The sequence below is a fragment of the Hibiscus syriacus genome, unplaced genomic scaffold (genome assembly GCF_006381635.1).
Source record: "Hibiscus syriacus cultivar Baekdansim isolate YM2019G1 unplaced genomic scaffold, ASM638163v2 tig00110893_pilon, whole genome shotgun sequence".
NCBI lineage: Eukaryota > Viridiplantae > Streptophyta > Magnoliopsida > Malvales > Malvaceae > Hibiscus > Hibiscus syriacus.
Genome location: NW_024062901.1, coordinates 9298379 through 9317598, shown reverse-complemented (window position 1 = coordinate 9317598; position 19220 = coordinate 9298379). Strand labels below are relative to the sequence as shown.

The following is a 19220-nucleotide window of genomic DNA, read 5'->3' as shown; positions in this document are numbered from 1 at the left end:
AATCGAATTAGGTGATCAAAACGGAACAAAAATTTAAGTTTAGTGATGTTTTTGAAAAATAATATTAGTTAGATGACCAATTGAAACCGCTAAAATAATTGAGTAATTAAATATATAATTTATCCTTACTAATTTAACAGAGTTAACGATTTAAGACAAAATGAGATAACGATTTAAACTTTACGAGTTAAAATGTAATGAAAAATATGTCAGAGGGTAACCCGATATAAACTGCATAAAATGAGCAATGATACATTTAAGCCTTTTATGATTGTACATATAATATTAATTATAATATTAATTAAACTAAATTTAATTAATTTTATAAATATATTTTATTCAAAAAAATATAAATATATTATTTAACATAATTCTTCTCCTGGCAGACAAAATTTAGTACTAAGTTTAAGTTTAAAACTTAAATGCATATTCATGTTTCTAGCAATATAGAAGAAAAAAACCAGCAAAGGCTAAAACCGTAGAGCCTTAATAAAACGCCAACAGCTATTTTGCATCACAACTTCCATATCCGCCGTTATTTCACATTTCGCTTTCTCAAAAATCCCACGGTCGTGGGCGGACACCGAGGCGGATCCTCTATGTCATCGTTGCTCGAATTATGCAAGCTCATAGACCAAAAAATCCTCAGCTCTATCCACCGTCGCCGTGGCAGTTGCCGCCCTCTCCTGTGAGGCCGCTAGGGCTCCTTTATCAGCTTTCGACTTGACCGATCCTGGCGATGGATCTGTCGCCAAATACGACATCGGAGTTTCTAGCGACATCAAGGTCTTACTTAACGGTTCCAAATTGGCAGTTAGTTCTAATAAAGGTGATGATAAAGTTAATACGGATTCATTTTCTAAGATACTTGTTGTTTATGGAAATGTGAGGGAAGCGGTTAAGAGTTTGCATTCTGTTATTCGAGTGGTTGCGAATTCGGGCCAGAAGTTAGGGGGAAAGTTTTGCATCTGTGCTTTGAGTTGAAGAATTTAGGGCAGAGTAGTTTGGAAAGAGTGAGATTGAATTTGGGTTCAATTAGCATCGAGGGTTTAAAGGGTATTTTTGAAAAGGACTGTTTAAGTGAGGAAAGTTTGAGAAATGGACTCAAATTGGCAGTGGACGCGGAGCTGGAGAAAGATTATGTGAAGTTGGTGAAGGATGTGGATTTGGTTTTGGGGATTGTGTGGAAAATTGTTGCATGAGAGGCTGTCACTGCGTTTTTTGTGGTTGAGGGCGATGAGGTTTTGAATGAGAAGAATGGTGAAAAAGGAGGAGAGGCTGACGGAGGGAATGTGAAAGCTGAAAAGAAGAAGAAGGTTTTGCTGGGGAGGGGAACAAATTTAATTGTCGAGATGATTAAGGATAGGTTGATGAGTAAGGGGGACGGTTTAGAGAAAATAGTCGTAGAATTTTTATCATTTTTAGATCCAAAAAGTCCAGATTTTGATGGTCTGCTGAAGAAGGTGAAAGAGATTTTGGAGAGCAATGAAAGTAGAAGAATCCCCAAGACCCCGAAGGTAAAATGCGGAACAATGACTCTTGTTTCCTATTAGCTTCAACCATAATTTGTTGAAAATATTGTTTAAAACTAAAACTAGGAAATATGGCAGTTGCGTCGTGGTTGGTTTATCTTCATTGATATTATAAAATAAAGCTAAGAAAAAAATAGTCTACTTCAATTATAATGCTATATTCTTATGCCTTATTCTTCAGTAGTCTGTTTAAGTTTCTCTGATTTTTTTAGGGTACTCGTGATTTTGCAAAATAACAAATGGCAATAAGAAAGAAAGCATTTTCTATTATAACAAAGGTTTTTGAGAGGCATTGTGCCACTGCCCTGGATACTCCTGCCTTTGAATTGAAGGAGACTCTTACCGGGAAATATGGGGAGGATTCAAAGTTAATTTATGATCTTGCAGACCAGGTTAGTAAGAACTGATCCATTAGAACAAAGTCATATTTTTTCTGATCTGCAACCTAGAAATTTGTTTACTATGGCTTATTTATCAAGAGAAGTGACATGTATGGTTTATTAAGTTTTTGCTCCAACTTTTTGTTATATTTGCTTACAGGGTGGAGAGCTTTGTTCTCTACGATATGACTTAACAGTTCCATTTTCTCGGTACGTGGCCATGAATGGTCTCACATCATTTAAAAGATACCACATAGATAAAGTTTAGAGGAGGGATAACCCATCTAAAGGGAGATATCGATAATTTTATCAATGTGATTTTGATATTGCTGGTCAATATGAAAAGATGGGACCAGACTTCGAGGTTGTAAGAATTTTATCTGAAGTACTCAATGCACTAAACATTGGAGATTTTGAGGTACATTGTCATTTTCTATTAAGAAGCTGGTCGATAGCTGCCTCCATATTCACATTTTTACCATCCTGCAAATCCTCCCCAAAAAAAACAATCAGTGAAAATTTACAGAATTATAAGGGATGGAGATTTCAGATCTGAAATGAGAAAAGAAAATGTATTACAGATAATAAAAGAAATGAAGCTTTGCCATAGCTTTAGCATTCAGATGACAAAACCTAGCAGAGCCTAAAAGAGAAGACCAACTGTGATATTCTTTAGGTGAAACAAGGGAAATAAATAAGAGTTGCGTAAAGTCGTACCGAGGAGCCAAGTTTAAACCGGGTTTTGGTTTTTAAATTCAAGAAAAACCGGTTTATAGGGTCCTCGTTCTGTTCCTTTGTTTTCGCACAAGAAAATAATTCAGGATTTCTTTTGGCCCGATAGGGCTTTTAGATTTAAAATTTAGGGCTTTACCCATTCTAGAATTTAATTAGGGTTCTACGTTATTTATTACAATATCGGATGAACTCGTTATCTTGAGGTGACGAGTTTTTTTAAAATATTATTTTTTAATAGACTCGGATAAGTGGATCTTACGTAGGTCATTAATTTATTATTTTTAAGTGGACTCGTCACGTCGGGGTGATGAGTTCCTTCGAATTCAAAATTTTTGCATTATAATCGTTGGAATTGGGGCTATAAAAAGGGGTTTATGATTAACCTTAAATCCAAAAAAAAGTTATGAAAATCTAACTTTCAGTGAAAATCCTGAAAAGTGTCTTCCCAAGCATACATGTTACACCTCGACAACATCCATATTTCGTCAATTGAACTCCGACCGGAAGAAGAACGGAGTATTCATCAGCGTAGGATGACTGCGAGAGATCCGCATCCATGGATGTTGATATATCTTCAGCAACCAGTTCTTTTTCCAGCCATATTTGTATGTGGCATCAAAATGTATTCGACGTTGATTGAGGCTCTTATCAAACGTTGGCAGCCCAAGACACACACTTTACATTTCCCGAGTGGTGAAGCAATGATTAATTTGGAAGACGTTGCTTACCAACTTTGTGTTCTTGTGAATGGAGCTCCGCAGTGAGGCGAAACAATTATGACCCACGACGTTGGTCTACGAAGTTTTAGGAAAGGTGGCACCATCTGAGTTCATCAATGGCTATCGGGTACGGATGACGTGGTTGGAGTTTGAATTCCAAGTGACCAACGACTCTCCGAGGACAAGGTTATTTTTGCGTCCCGAGCATATCTTCTCCAACTGATCGGAGGGGTATTATTACCAGATAAATCCAGTAATTTGACGATCACTAAGTATCTTTTAATATTAAATAACTTCGCTGAGTGTCGCAATACCAGTTGGGGCTCGACCATTTTAGTCTTTCTATACCAGGAGCTTTGCAAGGCTACAATTATCGAGCGGGGTCAAAAAGCCGATGTAGGATGCTGTCTAATATTGCTATAATTGTGGACTTGGTATTGATTCCCGTTTTTTACGTCGATTATAATAGGCCTGGTCGAGTTCCCCTTATTGGAAGGTAATTTTTTAACTTTATTTTTAAATTTGATTAACGTAATTAATTTGTATATGCTTTTAATCTTTTTTTCTATTTTTAAATATTTTAGATGGCGCCATAAAATAACATAGACGAAGTTGTCGGATGCCACTGCAAAAGATATACGGATGATGATTGACATCGTCTGTTGAAATTCAAAAAACATTTGTTCTTTTATTATTTTTTTAATTTTTTTAAAACTTTATGTATATTAACTTTGATATTTAATATTTATAGTTTTCTTGGCTTCCATATGTTGATGATGAGATTTACCAGTTATTACCATCGTAATTTTTTAGGGGTCCGATTTATGGTGTATTGCGACGCCGTTATTACATTTTGCGATTGTTGAGTGACACGTTGCTGATAGAGTATTGCGATAATATGCAACGCATCAGTCGATTGTTACACAAATTATTGAGATGGACGCACTCCACATATTTGATATGTATGGAAACATACCAAATATTGGCCAATGAAGCACGCTTACTACATCGAGCTACAGAATCAATGGCATCTATCTGTGGTACGAGATTACACCGCTAGACCTAGATTTTGATCATTCTCCCTATCTTCAAAATTACGATGCAAATGGGAAACCATATATCATAACACCACAACATAGGGGAGATTGGGAACAACATCAGGCCAGATTACCCAAGTCCAAGAAGAAATCATAAATGTATTCTTTTTCTCCTTCAGCATCTACAGTTGAAGATTATTATTATATATCTTAGGGTAGTTTCGGTTTCTATCTTGCATATCATTCTTCAATCGAGACTCAGCCAACTTGGGTTGGAGGTTAATGGGATACAATGCAAAACACTCAAACATCTTCAACAAAATATGTGGTTGAAGGTGAATGGGATTGTAACACCCTGAATCCTAGGTTAGAAGTATTGAGCTAACCCGAGATGGCCCTTGGTTTAATTCATTAGCTTGTTGGAAGTCTTGACCCAAATTAAAGAGGATTTGGGCTTGAGGTAAGCCCAATAGTGAATAAAATGAGTGTTTTTAATTTGCAGTTATAATTGGAAGGACCAGGAATCAATTGTACCTTTATTAAAAAATAAAGCTAATTTCCATTAAAATTTGGTGATATCACCGTCTAAATTCCAATTTCTTTTTTTTCATATTTGTCTTCTTTTCCCAAGTTTTCTTCCTCTTCTTGATCCATCTCTTGAGAAAAGGTTGAAGCTTTGGTTTAGTTTCAGTCTATTTCACCAAACCAATGTAAGAATCAGAATCAACACCTCTTGTCTTGATCTTTTATTTGAGACCTTAAGATCAAGTTTTGGCCATGGTTGTAAGAAATGAGTTTTAGAAGGGTTTAAGAAAACTAAATGGTTCCAACCCATTTTTCAGATATTTCTAGCCTTAGGAAGTGTTTTAAAACCCTCCTTAATACTTAGCAATAGTTAGTAACCCTTGCATTTGGTTTTGTTTAGTGCAAGAGGTTGGAGAAGACTCCTAATCTAAGGGGAAGGAAAAGTTTACTTTGGGCTAAGCCTTTTACGTTTCCAGCAGTATAACATCAAAGGTAACTCACTCTTGACTCAACTATACCATATGTAAGTCATTTAGATGAAATGTAGTAGGTTGCATAAGCTTGAAGCATTCTCATGGTAGATTTCATGTTTTATAGTTATAAACATGTTTAAAGCCCTATTTATGCTTCTTTGTATCTTCATAAAACATTAATAATGGTTGGGGCCTCACTAAGGTATTTGAGATAGTAGAATAAGAGTTTTTGCACAAATTTTATGCTCTCTGCAGGTTGAGTTTCGCTACTAGAGGAATAGTATCGAAACTTGTTATTATTCTTGGGCAAACTAGTGAGTTTCTAGGCAAGAGTATCGATACTTTGGATCATAGTTTCAAAACTCCCATAAAGTACCTAAACTACGCTATTCAGAATTTTTAAAAGTATTGATACTTGTAGAAAGTATCGAAACTTTTGTAGGAGTATTGATACTCTTGGGCTAATATCGATATTTTCAATATGTTTTAGACAAAAAGGCTAGTTTTTAAAGGAATTAGATTCGAGGTACCCCAACACTTCAGTATATCCTCTAATAAGACTTCAAGCGAGAACAATAATTAATATCAGAACAATAGAAACTGAAATAGCTAGATTTACATAAAACTAGCCTTGTTTGACGCTCAAGAAACAATCAGGACACCCGAGTTCTTTTTTGCATAAATACAACAGTCAGTGCCACGACACTACAATAGTCGAATGTGCACTAGATGCCCCAAGACCCGACAGAGTAAGTTTGTGTGTGTACGTTCCGATGCAGAATTTCTGATCTCACCCAAGAGTACCTGATGGTGCTTCGGTAGTGCTAAAGGGCTGCGTGAGCTCCAAGATGTAGAATCCCTTAGTCACACCATGATGCCAGCCACAAATTAGTAGTCCAATAATTGTATACTCATACATGTACCACTCGCCATTTCATTTAGTGAATATATATAGTATAGTATATTTTTTAGTGAGGCAATGAGCTTGTAAGCTTAGCGTTCGGAATGTGTTACATTTAGTGGTATTAAAGCGTCTAGTTTTAGTCATTTATAGCACCTGTGAGTTGGAGTTAGTCAGTGTTTGTATATGTACATGCCTCTAGAGAGTCCAGAATACTTAAATGACTGGAATGACGATAATAAATCCCTTCATTTTCTAATTTCAGATAGACCCTATGGCAACCGACCCATATTATAGCCAGGACGACAAAGACGAGAGTCATACCTCACCACTACCCAATAACAGTGAGGTATTTATCCCAGATACCTACGACCGTTAGGATCCAAAAGATGCGGCGGTCGAGGAGGCTACCTTCTTTAGGGACCTCACCTCCGTACTTAGGCGGATAGTTAGGTCATTCCCTAGTTCTTCAGCTGCACTACCTCCCCTACCAGTACCTCCAACTTAGCCAGTGCCCATTCCCCAAGAGTCCTAGTAGAGCGACTCCGTCGATATAAGACCACCGAGTTCTTCAATTCAGAGGATGATGATCCTATCGCAGCGGATTAGTGGCTCAGAGAGGCACTCCATGCCCTCAAACAGTTACATCTAACCTCAGCGGGTAACTTAGAATGTGTCACCTCCCTACTTAAGGGTAACGCGATAGAGTGGTGGGAGACTGTAGAGTTGGCGATGGAGCCATAGATGCCTACTTGGGAGCAGTTCCTCACTAATTCAGAGAGAAGTATATCGGACAGATCCATACCAATGGCCTGATGGAGCAGTTCCTATACTTGACTCAGGGTGACCGCTCAGTGGTGAAGTATGAGCTAGAGTTTCTCCGACTTAGTAAGTATGTCGTATAGATGATCTTGACTGAGGAACATCACTACTATCATTTTAGAAAAGGCCTTCGTTGAGACATTTTAACCCTTCTTAGAGTATTTGCTCAGCTGTCCCACCATGCCAATGCAGTTGAGAGAGCCATAGATAGGTAGACTAGGCAGTCCAGTGGGGGTGCAAGACAGGTCAAGAGTGCCACTGAGTCAGCAAGGCCATCGCAGGCCTTGACCAAGAAGGCCAGATACAGTTAGGGTTTGTCGAGACCCCCGACAGTACGGTCCTAAAAGATTGGGCAGAGTTCGAGTCATGGAGGCAAGACTAGATAAAGTTCGAGTCGATGAAGAGGCTACTGAACTTATTTTATGGGGTTGTTGCTAATGATCCGACTGGAGGGTTCACCTTTACCCCATGTTCTAGGTACGAAAAAAAGGCACCCATAGACATGCTGGCTGGGGTATGGAGGTTGTTATAGTTGCGGTTCCTTCGACCATTTCGCCTGAGACTGCCTAGGAGCTCAAGGCGCAACATCAGTGGTGACTCAGTGATCGACACCATTAGTGCAAAGAGGCCGAGGGCTAGCTAGAGGAGGTGGCACTGTGTTTGGGCAGCAGAGTCATAAGACGATTAGATCAAAAGCTAGAGCCGAACCTAGAGTGGCCTCTCGACAATATGCAGTGCGAGCCAAAGAGGATTGCGATGCGAAAAAATGTCATATCAGGTACCTTTATGATCTTTTCTTTACCAATTACCGCATTGATAGACCCCGGTTCCACCCATTCTTACATCTGCTCTAACTTAGTTCAAGAAATAGAAATCCTAACACAGAACCTAGATATAGGTGCTGACATCATCGTCTCGTCAGATGTTTCATGCCCGAATTCATGCATGCTAATCCAGCTTCGATTCCGAAAAAAAAAAAAAAGCAGAATTCTTTCCATCTAGTTCAATTTCCAGAATCTAATGTCATGCATAGAAAATGAACCAAAACGAACAATTAAGCCACAAAAACCAATGATTAAGGAGTAATTTAAAAGCTAAATATTAACTAAATTAAGAACTTATCAAGGACACTTCAAGAAGGTTAACCAACACATATCCAAGCAATCAAACACAAGAGAAGTGTTCTTCAATCTTATTTTTCTTTCTCTTGTAAATATTAGTGTTTTAGTTAGCTTAAATTTTGTAAACACCTACGTCGTGAGGTTTTCTTGTTTACATTTCTTATCCTTTGTAAAAGAAGAGTGGTTCTATCTTAGATAATTGAAAAGATAGAGTTTTGTAAATGTTATCTGTTTGTCCTAGAAAAAGAAAGAATAAATTATTGAATTTGTTAGAGAATCCTTGGTGAGGAGCTAAGGTAGTGGATATAGACTTTAGTTGAGAAAGTTGAACCACTATAAATCTTTGTGCATCAATTTTCTCATTCTTAAATCTCCTTAATCCTTAAATTTTTCTCAAATACACTTCAACCCCTCTTGGCAATTATCCGGTTGATCGATTGAGCTTCATTAGACAATTCCAACACATCCCAATGTTACTCCAAAGGCAAGAAGACGGTTATGCGCGGCTGAAACCAGTATTTCAAATAGCATTCTGCGACCGCGATAGCACCCACGAAATAGCAATAGCGTTGTCTTCCTATATACCTGCTCCACCCGCAATAGCACCCAATATGGCCCGCTACGGTCGCAATCGCGGTAAACCCGAAATAACCGAAAACGCGACCGTGATTTGAAACCCTAACTAAAACGCTGCGTATTGATTGGTGATCATCACCAGCTTCCCCCTGTTGTGAAAAATATGGCTTTCCAAAAGTACAGCCATATGGATCAAAGTTTGTTTACCAGGTTTGTTCGACTGGGCATTCCTTACATTGAGCTTAATGCTCAGGGTAAAGCCAGGCCAAGTATAACACAACTTTATAACCGGAGGTACCGGGATTTGGGGGACCTTCCTTCTGTGAAAGAGGAAGCTATCTTCCATAGAGCAAATGCTGGATTTTCCTATGATTACCAATTAATGTACCTGACTACCATTGGAGAGGTGAGTCTGCTCCCTCTCCTTGGTTTTATCAAAATGAAGGTGAAGCTGAATATGTTGTCAGTGTCTATATATACTTGCGATTGCTTGGCTACCCTGCGAATAAAATTTCCATCTTCACTACTTACAATGGTCAGAAGCTTCTGATTCGTGATGTTATTAACAGACGATGCCTTCCATACGATTTTATTGCTCCGCCAAGTAAGATTAGTTATTGCTGATTTTACCTCTCAATAAAGTGTTTTTTAGTTATCATTATTTATGTGGCTCATGGTTAAAACTGTAAATTAGCACAGTTGTAATTGGTGTTCATGGATATCTGTCTGCATTCTTGCAACTGGTGTTGAGGAGATGGCCAACATAGTTTTTGGGAGGATAAATCAATTACAACAGGCAAGTCCCTGTGTTCGTCGATATATCGAATCCTTTATGTTTGTATTTGGTTTTTAGCGTTTTCAATTCTTTTTTTATGACATGCAACCACCACAAGAGGTGGGAGTCCTAGGGTCTGGTAATTACCATAATGTGCAACTTTCTATCCCGGTGGCGTCTTTCATAAATTCCAAACACCCTCTCCCTCAGATTTTCACATTCTTTTTAATTCTCCACGGACGATCCATGTATCAGTACATGGCTTATTCCGAACAATTAACGGGAACATCCGAGGAGGAAAACAGTGAGCATAATCCAATATCCTCAAACCAGGCAATGGAAGTTGATGATACAGCGGTGGCTGAAAATTGTGGAACTGATAACAATGTGCATGAAAACAATGGACAGGAGGCTAAAGAAGATGCAGATGTCTTGCAAATGGTCAAGATGGGGTGCTACCATCAGAAGACGATCCAAAATTCCAAATACAGAAAACGACACCCAAGTTCGTGCAGATGATGAAAATATGGTGCCCTAGATAAAGGCGGCCGACATGCATTGGAACAAACTGCTTTAATCTTAACCATAGGGCAACGCAACCGGGCCTTCGACCGGAGCTGTTCGAGCTATCCAAGTTACTTTGCTTTTCTGAAGTTAGGGGTTACATGTTGAAAGGTAGAGGGTTCTAAATCCTTGTATTCTATGTCAGCTTCTAGGCCGTAGCTGACAATGCATTTGAGACAAACAATGAACATAGATTGAGAATTCAACTGTGTCAATCAAACTAACCTAGATAATATGTGATAATGTGAAGCTGGACTAGGGAAATTACTAGTTTAAATATCTAAGCTTTTAGATGGTTTGAATCTATAAAATGAAGATTAAAAAGTTTAAACAAAACTTTAAATTCTTGAGAAATTAGGTCCAGTTTATGTTATGTAAAAATTATTTTTTAACTATAAACTTTTTTTAAAAAATAATTATAATTCCCTTATATATATATTCACCACTTTTATGAATGTTTCACCATTTACTAAATTTTTTTGAATAGTGCTATATTTTTTTTAATAGTTAATAGTGCTATATTAAATTAGTAAAGAAGGGGATTTAGTACATAGGTTCAAATATAAGATATACATAACATTTTATAAGTTATTTTTTTTAAATAACCAAATATCATTAACCGGAATTAACGTCAGTGACTAACAACTAGTGCCGTAAATGAGACGATACAGATCGTGAGTTACTCGAGATCGACTCGATTAAGGCTCGATAAATACTCGGATCAAATGGACTCGACTCGAGCTCGACTTTAGTTCTTAACGAGCCGAAACGAGCTACTTGATATTCGACTAGAAAAACTCGTGAGCAGCTTGAAAATATAATATATTAAGATTTTTATTTTTTCAAAAAAATTATTAATAATATTAATAATTATTTATTGATTTTTTTTAAAAATACAATAAAATTTTCATGTATTTAAGGTTCATGTTCGAGTTCTAGTTTGAGGTTTCAATCGAGTTAAGTTTAAGATTTTTTTTCATTTCGAGCTACTCACGAGCTTCAGTTCAGGATTTCAAGTTCGAGTCGAGCTTGAAAATTTTAAGCTCGTGAGTTTTCGAGTCGAATTACACTCCTACTAACAACATCCGAAATACATCGAGATTCGAAAATATTCATAATTAAAAGACGAATTTAACCCGGAAGAACCAACAGATTGAGCCAACATTTTATAAGTTAAATTGATCTATGACAAAACAATAATGACATGCTAATTTAACATAAATTCTATTATATTTTACATGTTATAAATGAAATATTGTAATTTCTAATATTTTTAATTTTTTAAAAGATATGATAAGAAAAATAAAATAATTAATTTTAAATTATCAATAATTTAAAAATTAAGAATACGTAATTTCTAACGTTATCGATCCGTTCAAATTTAATCCCTAACATTATCGACCAATTCAATTTTAACCTATCTACCAATAATTCCCGTTGACCTTCTAACAAAAATATTACGTGACAAATGAAAAATAATAAACAAATCCGTAACTCACCAGCTACAATTGGCTAGGACTAAAAAATTATTAAAAAAAAATCTAAAAACCCATGTCTTCTTCTTCGAATGACCTACTTGTTGTCTTGTAATTCAGCAGATTGCTGCCATCTCGATATAAACATGATTTCCATCTCTATATAAACGCGTCCACTTGTCCATTCAATCCCAAAAAGCATTAAAGCTTAAAATCTTTTTTTCATCGCAAAACTAGTGTTGGCGTAATGGTAGAAAACTTGTGGAGGATGAGCATGGCTAACAAGGACTGTGACTCTGAGTTTACCCATACTAACTGGGGTTGAGGTCCTTATTTTCAACTGGCACTTCGGCTTCAACTATACCGAATGGGCATTCCAAAACGGACCAATTTCTTTTCAACTTTTGCTCACTTATTTTCCCCATCTCTCATTCCATTAACTTACCATTTTCATCAACACTTCCCATTCTTCACGTCACGGTTTTTCATCAGCTTCCTTACTCTTATTACATCTTCCCATCTTTCAGCATCAGCATAGATATCAGATAAAACAAAGTAATATCCATCATTAAAAGGATCGAGTTGAGCAAGATATCTGGTAGCTTCCTCGGCTAGTTCAATGTTTTTATGAACCTTGCATCCACCAAGGAGAGTTCCCCGTACAACTTCATTTGGTTTTAGGTTGAACATGTGGGTGGTGGAATTTAGAACTGGAAAGCATATGTGGAAGAAATGAGATGAATCCAAGGTTCATGAATGGGAACTGGGAAGTGTTGATGAAGATGGTGAAGGTGTTATTGATGATGAAGAAGAAGAAGAGCACGTGATTAATGGAGGAGGTGGAGAGCACGTGATTTTTTTAAAATTTAATTACTACGTAATACTTCAGTTAAAGGGTGAATGAAAATTAACATAGGGTAGGCATGTAAATGAATCGAACGTACACAAACAGAGATATGTTCATGTTCATTCATTTAATAAATAAACGAACACGAACATAAACAAACAAACAAAAATTTATTCATGTTCGTTCATTAAGGAATATAGCTTGTTCATTTAAATAATAAACGAACATAAACGAACACGAACGAACGAACACAATAAACGAACATAAACGAACAACAAAAACACACAAAAAAAAACTTATTCGAACACAACAAATAAATGTAAAAAAAAGTAAACAACAAGAATAACAACTTAAAATTCATTAATATAACATGCAACTTTAGAATTAATTTGTTCGAATATGACAAAAACTTACATAAATCATAAATAAGCTATATGAACATAATAAAGTCTTAAAGTTAATTTGTTCAACAAAGCAATCTTCTTAAAATCCAAACAACTTCAATAATCTTCGTAGCATATTCAACTTGCCCTCTGTTCGAACATAAATGAACGAACATAAATGAACGAACATAAATGAACGAACATAAACGAACATATAATCGAACGTTCACGAACGTAAATGAACGAACGAGCCCTTTGTTTATGTTCGTTCATTTAATTAAACGAACGCAAAATCTTGTTCATGTTCGTTCATTTAATAAATAAACGAGCATAAACAAATTTCTCGCCGCACGGTTCATGAACGGTTCGCTAAACGTTCAATTCATTTACAGGTCTAACAGAGAGGGATTATGTTGAGTTAATCGATTGACGGAATCGGCCAAGAGGGGGTGAATTGGCAATAAAAATTTTGGTGGAAGCTTTTGCAGAAAATTGAAACTAATTGCAGAAAATTGAAACTAATTGCACAACGATTTAGAGTGGTTCGACTTTCTCAATCAAAGTCTACGTCCACTACCTTAGCTATCCACACTAAGGATTTTCCACAAATTCACTAATTTGTCTTTCTTTTGAGGACAAAGAGTAACCTTACAAACCCTTAAGAATTATACCTCAAATTCTTGAGAACACTCTCTCCCAAAGAGAACAATACAAATTTTGCAAACTTACAAGGAAATCCTCACAAGGTAGATTGTTTGCACAATTCTAGAACAAAGAAAAGAACACTCAAAAATGAATACAATTGAGCACAATAAGTGTTCTTGAAAGCAAAACGAATATTGAATGAAAAATAGACTTAAAATACTCAAACTTGAGGTTTGATGCTTTCTCTTTGATTCTCTCTTGATTCTAGTTTCTTGATATTTCTTGTTTTTGATCAATGGCTTCTAAGCTTGCTTAAATACACCTTGAATCACTTCTGAACGTTGGGGATGATTAGAGAAGATAATATAGATGTTTTAGTGTGAAAACAATTAATAAAACAAACTTGGAGCGTGGGGGGAATCGGTACCCCCTATGGGGAATCGATTCCCTAAGTGTAAAATTCAAATATTTCAACCGTTACACAGGGGGAATCGGTACCCCCTGGGGGGGAATCGATTCCCTCCGAGCATACTGGAATTCTCGGAGCCAAACCATTAAGGGGGGAATCGGTTCCCTCTGAGCAATCTGGAATTTTTGGCTTTGAAATGGTTCGAAATACTTTGTAAAATTATTTTGAAATTGTTTTAAGATTAAAACTTAATTTTACACTTGAGTAAGGATTAAAAATGATTTTTGAAAGATTTAGAGTAATGTTTTGATATTCGAATAATTATATCGAATATACTTAGAAAACCTTTATTACACAATCTTAAAATTAATTTAACTTAATTTGTTATATCGAAATATCAAAATGTTTTCAACAATCTCCCTCTTTTTGATATAACAAAACATTTTAGTAATTTTAAGATTTTGAAATCAAAAACCGACGTTTTTGAAAATTACTCCCCCTTACTTTAACACTTACTCCTCTTTTAAAACATTTAACACTTCTCCCCCTTTTTGTTAAATTAAAAAGACATTTGTAAAGAATTTAAACAAGGTTTTGAAATCATTTGGCCAATTGAATATAGTTTAAGCTGCTAAAAATCACAATCAAGAGAAATGTTAGTCATTAGTTTCATAATCAATATTCATAATTAATGTGACATGGCAAAATTGGTCATATTGCTAAAATGATGTAAATGATGCAATAAATTTAACTAAGCCAAATATATAAGCTCAAACGTCCAAACAAATCCAAAGTCTAACAATCCTCAAAATCAAACATTCCAAAATATTCAAAATGTTCAAGCAATAATCTTTTAGTTTAAAGTTTTAAAACTAAGCATAGAATCAAACATCCGGATCGGGAGGAGGAAAACGAGCTCGCATAGCGGCCATTTCGTGAGTGAGTTCATTAATATGCGCGTTGGTTGCTTCGTTGTTTGCACGCATCTCCCGAAGAATTTCTAATTGTTGAGCTCCCATTATGGATAAATGGGACTCTATAGAAGTAAAGCGCGAATCCATGGTAGCATATCGGAAATCGAATGTCTCCATAAAGGATTGAAAATATGGAGGCATTTGATGCGTTTGTTGTGCTTGCTCCTCGGGCTGCTCAGGCTCATCTTAGGCTTCATCGATGTCTCGCATTAATTGTTGAAGCTCGGGAACATCGTCAGCTTCTGGTTGAGCTCGTGAAGAACTAGCTCTCGGAGTATGTTCAGACAATCGAATCCATTCACCGATTTCCTTATCCTTTATCCATCCCGCTCTCGTTAAGGAAAGAAGATTAATTTGTTTATTTAGAGGAAAGGAGGCATCTAGACCAACTCTAAGTCCGGCTTTAGAAAATAGGTTACTCAAAATGCAACCGTAAACTAGAGATGAACAGAGTTTCTTGTTAGGTACAAGGTTTACGGTTTCAACAATTTCAGCAAAAATAATCTGAGGTAGGTTTATTTTAATACCGTTTTTAAAATAATGTAACCACCAAAGATCCAAGGCTCTAAGAGTAGAATAACGACCTCCGAATGGTCGAAACCACCAAGAAATCATTAGATGAAGAAAACGTTCATGAAGGTCTAAGACACTTGCACTATCCCTTCTTTTATAACGAGATCCTAAAATTTGTTTCTCATTTGAAATACCATCATTATCTAATCCGAATGCATTGGCTATATAAGCCGAGTCAATATATAAGAATTGTCCTAGGAGGTAGGAACAAATCCCTATGGTTTCGGTTTCAGTTCGGTTTTTAACACAAACAGCATTAGAATAGAAAATACGAACAAGTTGATGGTAGACAATGGGTTCAAGATCAAAAAGTTTATCAAATTTCCACTCCTGTAAAAGAGGAAGATATTTAAAATTAATATCTAACATAGCTTGACGAGAAGGAATACGTTCTTCTCTAATTTTGTAAGAGTCGAAATATTGATAATACCAAAAACGATGATTTCTAGGACCAGGATGATTAAAGTACGAATTTTGGATAGTCAAAATAGGATCAATGGGATTAAGATTAGGAATTGGATTTTCAGGAATATGAGGAGGATTTGGAGATGGATTTAGTTGACGGTATGAGCGACTAGATGACGACCTAGCACGTTTAGGATTAGACATGGTTTAGGAAATCGGAATATAATGGATAACCTGCAATTTAGAAAATACATGTATGCAATTCAATCAATCCCAAAACTCAATTGAGTCCTCAATATTTCAAGGTTCTCTAAATCAATCCTAATGGGAAAGGTTTTTGAAAACTTTTGAAAAATACGATTTTGAGAAACAATATATGTATAGTTTCAACAACATAATTCAATCAAAACACAATAATTTGAAAATAATTTTTTTTCGAAAATTTCAAAATTATTGAAAAATTCTTGTGTTTTTGATGAAATTAGTTGTAATACCTAGTTTCTAATCACTAAACACTCAATGCCCGATCTAAAGTTCAACCTAGAACTAATTAAAACTAGTTCTATGTTCATAAATTGATAAAATAGAAGTTTTGGAAAAATACCTTGAAGGATTTCGGATTTGAGTGGGATTAGATGAAGTTTGCATGTTTTTGATGATTCCAACAGGTTTAGAAGATGATATTTGAAGTGAATTTCGATTAAAAACGTTGATTTGAGGCAAGAATGGAGATTTGAGAAAGTAAAGGGAAGAAACAGCGTGAAGAGAAGAGGGTTTGAGCAAAGAAAATGAGGTTCTGCCCGATAAAACCAGAACCCCAGCGGGGAATCGGTTCCCCTTCAAAAGGGGAATCGGTTCCCCTTCAAAGGGGGAATCGATTCCCTCATGGGGGTATCGATTCCCTCTGCACCAAAATGCTAAAATCCGATTTTAAACACACAAAATGCTAAATTAATTTTCTCTAGTGGTATTGGCAACTCATATATTGAAAATTAATCATGTTCAAACAATCAAATTATTCTTTAAACGATATTTGAACATAAAATTAATTTTTCATCAAGAATCATAAACTACCCCTAACTAATAGCAATGAATGCAATTAAAAATTAGCATTTTTCATTTAGTCTTAAAAGTGCTAAAATTATTTTAAACACTAAGTGAGATAAGTTGGTTAAACCTAATTATCTCCTAAGTGTCCAAAATCTTTCCTTGGCTAAAGGTTTTGTAAAGATATCCGCTAATTGGTGCAAAGTATCAACAAATTCTAGAACTACATCTTCCTTAGTGACATGGTCTCTAATGAAGTGATGTCTTATTTCAATGTGCTTAGTTCTAGAGTGTTGGATGGGATTTTTAGTGAGACAAATAGCACTAGTATTGTCACACTTGATAGGAATGGTACCAACTTCAATTCCATAATCAAAAAGTTGTTGTTTCATCCATAAAACTTGTGCACAACAACTACCAGCTAAAATGTATTCGGCTTCAGTGGTAGATAATGCAACACAATTTTGTTTCTTTGAAAACCAAGAAATCAGCATATTTCCAAGGAATTGGCAAGTACCGGAGGTGCTTTTCCTATCTAATTTGCATCCTCCATAATCCGCATCAGAAAAATCATGCAAGCTAAAGCTAGAGTCTCTAGGATACCAAAGTCCTAAACTAGGAGTGTCCTTAAGGTATCTAAAGATTCTCTTAACAGCTAGTAAATGTGATTCCTTAGAGCATGATTGAAATCTAGCACATAAGCAAACACTAAACATAATGTCCAGTCTACTTACATTTAGATAAAGTAGAGATCCAATCATTGACCTATATAATTTAATATCTACACATTTACCTCCTTCATCTAAGTCAAGCTTTGTTGAAGAGCTCATTGGAGTGTCATGAGGTTTGCCATTTTCCAGTCCAAACTTCTTGAGCATATCTTTGACGTACTTAGCTTGATTGATGAAGATGCCATCTTTTCTTTGCTTGATTTGGAGTCCCAAGAAAAATAAGAGCTCCCCCATCATGCTCATTTCGAATTCACTTTGCATTAGCTTGGAAAATTCTTGGCAAAGAACATCATTAGTAGAACCAAATATTATATCATCAACATAAATTTGAACTACTAATAAATCTTTACCTTTATGCTTTAAAAACAATGTAGTGTCAACCTTCCCTTTTGAAAAACCTTTTTCAATTAAAAAATTTGACAATCTTTCATACCAAGCTCTTGGAGCTTGTTTTAAACCATAAAGTGCTTTTGTCAATTTAAGAACATGATCCGGAAATTTTTAATCTTCAAAACCTGGAGGTTGTTCCACATACACTTCTTCTTTTATAAAACCATTTAAAAATGCACTTTTAACATCCATTTGATATAATTTAAATTCATGAAAACATGCAAATGATAGTAACATTCTAATTGTTTCCATCCTAGCTACGGGAGCGTATGTTTCATCATAGTCTATGCCCTCTTCTTGAGTATACCCTTGAGCAACAAGTCTAGCCTTGTTTCTCATTATATTACCACTCTCATCAAGCTTATTCCTAAATACCCATCTAGTACCTACAGTAGATTTATTACTAGGCCTTTCAACTAATGTCCATACTTTACTTCTCTCAAATTGATTTAACTCTTCTTGCATAGCCATAATCCAATGTTTATCATTTAATGCTTCTTTAATATTCTTAGGCTCTATGCATGAGATAAATGCAACATAATTACAAATATTTCTAAGAGAAGATCGAGTTGTTACCCCTTTGGATGGATCACCTATAATTTCACCATCCTTGACATAGTTGTACTCTCTTGGATAAGATACTTCCATTTCTTCAATGGTTGGATTCTCAAGAGGATCATGAGTTTCCTTATTTTTCGTTTCTTCCTTTGATGATGGTTCTCCAATGTCATGTCTAACGTCATTTGTATTTATAACACCTACATCATCATTCACACAAGAATCCTTCCTCGGAAGGGGATTATCATCGAAAACAACATGTATAGACTCTTCTACAACTAAAGTTATTTTATTAAATACTTGATAAGCTTTAGAATTTAAGGAATAACCCAAAAAAATTCATTCATCACTTTTAGCATCAAATTTGCCAAGGTTCTCTTTTCCGTTGTTTAAAACAAAACATTTACATCCAAAATGATGAAAATAGCTAATGTTAGGCTTTTTATTTTTGAAAATTTCATATGGAGTTTTCTTTAAAATTGGCCTAATCATTACTCGTTTTATAACATAACAAGCGGTATTTGTGGCTTCCGCCCAAAAATATTTTGGCAAATTATATTCACAAAGCATGGTTCTAGCCATTTCTTCTAAAGTTCGATTTTTCCTCTCAACAACTCCATTTT

At 35.7% G+C, this 19220-nt stretch overlaps 1 pseudogene; it reads left to right on the top strand.

The window, feature by feature from the left end:
• Nucleotides 1-494: 494 nt before the first annotated feature.
• On the top strand, nt 495-2468 carry LOC120145683 (annotated as a pseudogene).
• The last annotated feature ends 16752 nt before the right edge of the window (nt 2469-19220 follow it).